The sequence below is a fragment of the Apteryx rowi genome, unplaced genomic scaffold, assembly GCF_003343035.1.
Source record: "Apteryx rowi isolate R43461 unplaced genomic scaffold, aptRow1 scaffold_363, whole genome shotgun sequence".
Lineage (NCBI taxonomy): Eukaryota > Metazoa > Chordata > Aves > Apterygiformes > Apterygidae > Apteryx > Apteryx rowi.
The window spans coordinates 602758-608831 of record NW_020450119.1 but is presented as its reverse complement, the minus strand read 5'-3'; positions in this window follow the sequence as shown (position 1 = coordinate 608831).

The window sequence follows — 6074 nt, the reverse complement described above, 5'->3', positions numbered from 1 at the left end:
GCTAACCAGGTTTTAATAATGTTTAAGGACTGAACAGTAAGAACGCTGCTGTTTCGCTGCCTTTCCCTCCACTCTGTGGTCCATTTCTTGCAATTGCCTCTGATGGTTTCCCTGGAAACATATGCAAGCTTAAATTGGATTGACATTCACTTAGTGGACAGAYGGAGTTTTCACCAGCCCAGTGCCGGAAATTCAAGGCAGAGACTTGGGATAAGTTATATTATCCGTATGAAAAAAGATATATATATATCCAAACGTTGCAGGAAGGTATGAATTGCCTAATTATTCCGTAACGGGCTTTGAGGTAGCATCTCGTCCAAGGTCGGAGATTACCCGTTACGCTTGCATAAAGGCATCAGGCACTAAGTACTYAACATTTTTGTTTGCAGGGAAGGATTTAATTTTTGGTAAGCACGGAGAAAACAGAAGCGCTAAGGGCAGGACAACCGCTGCAAGTTATATGCATGCCAAGTGCAGACATGAGCCCTTCACAGGTAGCGATGCATTATCGGTATTGCATTTATACYACTAGTACCAAAAACTTTAGTGCTAGGCGCTTAAGATGTTCCCAATAGCTACAGCGCAACAAATGCCGACCGACGGTCCCTAAGCCATGTTACACCCCCCGTTTCTTGCCAACACCAAGAGGCACAAGTTTTATATCACACTTTTGCAGCCTTAGAGGCCACAGGGCGGCAATTGCAGAAAAGCTGGTAATTTATCCCGGAGAGGCACCAAGGATTCTCCCTCATCCTGGCTCTTCACACCGTTCCCAAACCCAAACCAGCCGGAAGCTGGTTGGTCTTGCAGTTGCCGTGACCCTTCCAGCAGGAGCATCTCGCGCCGCCGTTGTCGGCATTTCAGTGCTGCCCGGGGACCTCGACGCTGTGATTTGATGTAAACTGTGATCACAGAGATGCTGAAAAAGTAACTGCCAGCCAAGTAATTTTATTTCGAGGGAACTGAAGGAGGAGGCCTCCTTTTTATCTCCTCCCCCCCCAAAACTCACACCATAAATAATTTTCAATATTGATACGCACGCAGCCACCGAAACCCAAGACCTTGTATACAAATCGAGCCTGCCGAGCTGGGCAAGCTGCACGCTTTCAACCCCGAGCGCGAGAAAGCCCTGCAAAAACCTGCTTTAAGAACAACGGGTGCCAGAAAGCGTTCCTGCAACAGCGCTTACAAAGGGAGGAGGAAACGCAAAAAAAAAAGTCATAGTTTTCTTGTTTAGTCACACCTTTGCTCACAAAAAAAACCCAACAACAACAACAACAAAAAAAACAGGACACGAGGAATACAGCAACTGGTAGTTGCGGGCGAGAACATCTCATTTCCCGAGGTGACACATTTAAAGCAAACGCCAGGCTCTCCCATGCCAAAAAATCGGTGAGGTTCAGCCATGCAGGCGCCCACCTGCCTATGGCGCAATCGCTCCAGGYGCTCGCACCCGCTGCCTGCCGAACCGGACCCAAATTGTCAGTGTGTGACACCGTAAAAGACACCCCCCGCCATCCCAACTGCATTACGCTCCCTTCAACAGGGGAAGGAAGCCCGTTGCAATATATATTGCAACCCAAAGCATGCATAAACTGAACGTCTTTATGAAGGTGCATCTCTAAATCAAAGTTTTTTTTAAAAAAAAAGTGATAAAAGCAAAAGAGACACACGCAGCCTGCCATTGCCAGAGAGGCCGTTTAACAGCTACCTAGGTCTAAACCCTGCTCACTGCTTTGGAAAACCCAGGCAAAAAAATAAATAAAAAAAAAAATCCCAAGTTGTCCCCCATCTTATTTTAGCTCCAATTGAATYAACTACCATACACCCTCCATGGGAGGCTTTCACGGAATTCAATGCGTATAAATGATTCGCTGGATACATGAGCAATAATTGGTTTTCCAGCCAAGTTATCCTCGCGTCAACTATTCCTGTTTAGCCAGATCTATAGAGAGCAGAACGGCYGCCCCTAGCTGGGGGATGGCTGCTGGAATTGAACTTGAAATATTCCTTGCAATTTATGCGATAAAAACAGACTTTAAAAAAAGTTCCAGTTTGCTTAATTTAGTAATCTGACTGCACTTTGCATGTCTAGCCACTTTCTCCATGCGCTCTTATAATCTCTCCTATTTTTTATATTATTTATATTTTATTCTCTCCTTTTTTTCTGTTTTTTATTTATATTCTCTCCCTCTTTTTTTTTTTTAACCCACATTGCAAGAGAAGAGATAACATTCAAGACCAGGCTAATTAAATTCTAATACCACAAATACTGACAGGGGACAGGGAACAGGTGCAAAACAAATCCACTCTTAAACCAGATTTAAATTCGTTCTTCTTAATTACATCCTTTAGTTTAACTTTTTACGGTAACATCAGGTCTCATTTGGTTTTACATTAAGATAAATATTCCTATCATCCTGTTATTCCAATGAAAGATTAAAAAAAAAAACCAAAAAACACACACACTCTTGCATGAAATATTGCTGCAACTTTTTGTTTTGTTCGACCTTTTTATAATCCAAGCATCACCGCTTCATGCTAGAACATCAAGTTTGGAAATTAACTGGGTAAAGGCCTATTTCATTGTCCCAAACTGTTCTATTTCTTTCAATTTCAGAGATAAAAGTAGTAATATTATGTTTAAGTGCATTTTCCCCACTGTAAAAAATGCAGGTTACCAGTCCGCGGATGCTAAAGTAAGCCCCAAAAACTTACAGGGGTAAATCAAAATGGTCTCGTTACAGGTACAGATAATTCATTCACTCATTAGAAACATGCTTTTGGTCCAAACAAGAACGGAAATTGCTGTGCTGGACCGCTATGAATATTTCCAAAGAAACATCCTCCGTCCCGAAGGCTTACACTCTTAAATGCGAAGCAAGGGGCACAATTCTCTGTGAGCAACGTCTACAATGATTTTTGTTTTTTTTTTAATTWTTTTTTTTTTAATGCAGCTCACATCTAGAAGTTAGGGCTGTTCCCTAGCCTTCACAGCTAGGGGAAAAATCTGAAGATTTTACAGTAACAAATGATTTGCTTGCTGCTTACTTGCCTTCAAAGTGACATGCCAATGCAATAAGAGGTGAAGAACAGGACTAAAACAGACCAGAAGAAATCCCTCTGGATCTGGAGGTAAAGCCCCTGGAGACCATCAAAATCCCCTAGTAGTCACATACAGAAATATCTTGGCCCGCGACAGCCTACAGCGTGAAAACGCACAGCTTGTACTTTAAGCTCTTCTTAATTTTGCTACTTCTTCGGGGCGTTGCTTTTTCTATTTCCCAGCTCTCCAAACTGTTGCGTATATTATTGACAATACGATAGTTGTGACTAATTTAGTTTGGCTGTGTCACTCGCTCACTTCACTCGCTCGTCAGGCTGGTCAGGCACAAAGTGGGTGGTTTTTTTGCCATAGTTACTTCTACGGGGTATATCGCCATGGTTTACCAAGTATTAGACGAGGGGGGGAAAGAAAAATCTGCATGCAGCTACTTTTGGGCACAGGATTTGCACATCTGAGCATACCTTCAAGTTCTTGCAGCACCGGCTACAACCCCAGAGAAGCCTTCATTTGCTCAGGGCCCAAACTTAATGACAGACTGCAACCGCAAGCTCGCCTCCACCAGGAGCGCTAATTGTTTTCCAATCATTTATTTGGGACAGGGTCACTGTCGAGCACTCGGTCTCGACGCTGGAGGGATAGCAGACCGGCATTTGTCAAAGAGCACGTTCCCCCCCCCCAAATAATCACCCGGCACTGTCTAAATAAAACGCCGCCACGCTGCCCCAGCACAGGTGTCCCTACAGGCACCAGACCACACCAACAAAATCGGTTTGCCCGTTCTGCCCAACGGGGGGGGGGGACCCAAAAACCATGCCCCAAAGAAATAATGAGGCTGTCGGGACGGGGACAAAAAGGTGATGTGGATCACAGCGTTTTAAGCAAGAAGGACAGGGTGCCTAACCTTAAACGGCTTGATCTAGTCTGACGGGAAAAACCTCAGCAGCTTTTGGTATAGCAACGTGCAAGCTCCAGATCCCACCGCGCTCCCAGATCAAGCGCACGCGTCTGCGTTAAACCCTTGCACGTTAAATTCTTCCAAGGTGGCAACTCTGGGTTTGGAGAAGGGGAAACATCAGGCCAGACTCAGACGACACTCGCAGCTTGATGTTGAAGAACGGCTGTGACCGTTTTCACCCCTCCAAATACTCTATTTCTCAGGGGCATTACATTGCTCGGTGCAATTGCCAGCCGACAGCGAGTGGAGCGGTCGGAAAGAATCCCCCTCCCACAAAGTTGAGGGGATTATTCTCACTCAAGAGCTCAGTGTTTTCGAGCCAATTTTACACCTTTAAAAACCGCCACGCTGCACAGGGAGAGCAATTTTTGCTCCACTCGAGAACAGCACTTTGAGAAACTACGCTGCTGCGCCGTTTAAAAAGCTGCACTGAACCCACTAGGAAAAACAAGCAAGCAAATGTACATAAACCCGCGTTCTTTGCATTTAAGTCAAAAGCATCCTGTTCAGATTACCAAATAATTTTTCTCCTGCAAGCAAATAACCAAACAGCTCCATCCGAAGCTCAAGGATGAGTCAGGTAGCCGCCGTATGACAAACATGAAAGATGGCTCAGGGTGAATACGTTATCAGGCTATTCCCCTTAAAGCGATCAGTAGCGTGCTGGTGTTTAAATTGCATTAAGATTTCAAAAGCCTCCGTCCATCACGCGGTCCGCGCGCTTGTGAAAGGCRCAGCAAGGCAAACTGGAAACCTTAAAATAAAAGCTCCGAGCCCGGATGGCAGTCCCGCGACATCAAAGAGCACACGAAGCCCCGGCCAGAAGTAAGAGCCTGGCGTAAGCGGTTCCTAATTGCAGCAGGCTGATGGACAGATCAATTAACCGGGCCGCCAAAAGCCCAGAAAAGCCCTTTGCTCCGAGGTTTGTCTGCCGCGACAATCGCGCCTTTAGCTGGGGCGCCGGCACGAGAGGCAGCTGTACGCTTTAAAACAACACCGAAGCAGCACCTCTTTTCAGATAAGCCCTCGTGGCAGGCGGAGGGGGGGGGGGAAGCAAAGAGAATAATCCCCCAAACTGTTAATATCTCCCATGTTTCCRGCGGCGGCAGGCAAGGCGTTCCCGCGGCGGGCGAAGGCCAGTGGCCGCCGCCACGCTCTGCCCAGTCACACGCGCCAGCTCCCGCGCCTCGACGAAGCAGCTGGAAAAAGAGGGAGCCGGCGAAGCCGCCTCCATTAGGAGCTCCGGCTACACAAAAGGAGAAGAGGAAACGAGCTCAACCGCCGCCAGAGCTACCGGCAGGAAAGCRAGATGTCCAGGGTCGGGGGAACAAGGGAAACGGGGAGCAAGCGGAGCGGGCTGGAGGGAAGAGGATGCAAAAAGGAGAAAAAAATAATAAAGAAAATAAAGAAAATAGCCACAAAGCTGGCGCAAAACTGGCCCCCAAACAGGCTCCACGCCACCTGCGCTTACGCAGCTGAACTGCTCCGAATTTCGGTACAGGCGCCAATGCCCTGTCACGAATCACGAGAAACTTGCCCAGGGAACCTGCCACCGGCTCGGGCCGCGATTTTTATTTCTCCGCTCCCGCTGGGCTTCGCTCAGATGAGGGGCCCCCCCGCCACCTCTGCCCCCCAAGCGAATGCCCCGCACGGGCCACGGGGCCGGTTTTGCGGCAGGGTGCAGCGTGCCAGCCCCCTTCACAAGGTGCGAGCTCGCAGGGGCCTGGAGGGGGCTCCCCGAAGTGGCACTTCATCGGGGTGAGATTAAAAAATAATAACAATAAAATAATAATAATAAAAAATCTGGAATCGCCTCGAGATCGCCATAACCGCTTCCCCGAGGGAGCTGATGGGAGGCAACGACGCCTTATTGCCACCTTTGGCCCCCGGGAGGAGGCCAAAAGCCCCTTCCCCCCCCTCCCCGGGTTTCCCCTCAGCGCCCCGGTGCCGGCCGTCGGGGCCCGGCCCGGCGGCCGCTGTCAGGCCGCCGCCGCCGCCTTTGTCCTGCCGCGCCGTCCAGGCCGGACAGCTGCGGCCCGGCCCGCTGCCCCC